Consider the following 1,457-nt stretch of genomic DNA (forward strand, 5'->3'; position numbering starts at 1 on the left):
ATTACATGTATTTCTGCACATGTGCAAAGCCATTTTAAAAATGTAGTCATTTCCCTCCCCCCCTTTTTCTTTTCCTTTTTTTTTTTTGCAAAATAACAGAAGCAGTTGGGTCTTATGGATCAATGAACAATTTAAAATATTTAACTTAATTTGTTTTGCAGTTGCACTAGGCTGGCCTTCCTCCCCTCCCCCCTCCCCCCTCCATTTACACTGGTAAGTTCGTTTTCATTTTAAAATCAGAGCAATACTATTTTTAAAAAGGAAATTAATGTATCGGGAGGGGGGAGATGCAAAATTTATCCTCCTGTGCCACGGAGGATGAATAAATCCGCTTTGGGGGGGGGGGGGTTTGAGGCCTTCAACAAATGGAGTTGAAACCCAGGATCCCGACGTGGAGCTAGGCTGCTGGTAAGTCCTACGTGAAGGGACAGGGTTGATTCTCCGGGGGAAAAGGGGTGCGGGGGCTACACTGGGGTATCCTTTTTGGCCGAGAAGAGGAAGAGGGGGGGCTTTGAGGGTAGCCTCCTGGCAGAGTCTCCCCGGGTCTCAGCGGGTGGGAGATGAGCAAGTCGCAGCCCCGAGCGGGTTTTTACGGCCGAGCTAGGGCGGCGGCGGCGGCGGCGGCGGCAGTGGCGGTGCGTGTGTGTCGGGCGGGCGGGAGAAGGAGGAGGAGGAGGAGGAGGTGGCGGCGGCGTCGGTGCTGGAAAGAAGCGGGGAGGGGGGGGAGCGTTGTCACGGAGACTCCGGTGCCGCCGGGGACCCCGCAGCAGCGAGGGAAGTGGGTTCCCCCGGCGGAGGGGAGCAGGCTGCAGCGGGGCCGGGGCGACGGAGAGACCCGGAGGGGAGGTGAGAGACCATCTCCCCTTCCGCATTTTCCTGGGTCTCTCTCCCGGGCGGTGACGTGACGTGCTGACGGCGGGCCCGTGCCGGGGATCTGGGCCGCTTTTTGTCAGCTCCGAGCTCGGCCCCTCCTCCCTCCCTCCGCCCGCCCCAACCAGCCGGAGCCCGGCCCAGTGCTCCAGAGAGAGCCCGGCCTGCAGCACCCGCGACCGCCGCCGACATCCCTACACGCCTGCACGGTGAGTCCCCGGCGCGGTGGCGGCCGCCCGGCCTAGTGCGCGGGAGGGCGGCCTGGTCGTGGCCTGGCCGGCCGCAAGGCCCCCCTCCCGCGCACTAGGCCGGGCGGCATGGCGCGCGGCGCGGTGCAGGCCCCGAGGAGGCCGCAGCTAGGCCCGGGGAGGAGCCCGTGTGCCCAGAGCGGCGGCGGCGGCGGCGGGGCCGGCGGAGGCGCGCTCCGTAAGCGGGAGGGGGGTGGGGGGGAGGGTTAGTGTGAGAGGCGGGGTGGGGGGGCACAAGGTCGGTGCTACACCGGGGCCGGGGGTTATCGTGCACGGGGCAGAACCGGGGACGAGGCGAAGCCTGCAGGGGTGGGGGGAAGGCCGCAGGCGGGCTGGGGG

General features: G+C 64.9%; 1 protein-coding gene across 4 annotated transcripts in view; it reads left to right on the forward strand.

The window, feature by feature from the left end:
- Positions 1-210: 210 nt before the first annotated feature.
- Positions 211-1,457, forward strand: part of ZFX (zinc finger protein X-linked) — a 63,879-nt gene continuing 62,632 nt past the window's right edge. For 2 of the 4 annotated variants that reach the window (XM_069065633.1, XM_069065632.1), the window contains exon 1: positions 737-1,079. The gene's annotated coding sequence lies outside the window, so the exon portion shown is untranslated. Of the gene's footprint in view, positions 409-526; positions 636-736; positions 1,080-1,457 lie in introns of those variants that run through there. The other 2 variants (XM_069065634.1, XM_069065635.1) reach the window with 2 other exon arrangements.

The sequence above is a fragment of the Petaurus breviceps genome, unplaced genomic scaffold, assembly GCF_028583685.1.
Source record: "Petaurus breviceps papuanus isolate PSGF00001 unplaced genomic scaffold, PetGlider_PUasm1.0 90696, whole genome shotgun sequence".
NCBI classification, from domain to species: domain Eukaryota; kingdom Metazoa; phylum Chordata; class Mammalia; order Diprotodontia; family Petauridae; genus Petaurus; species Petaurus breviceps.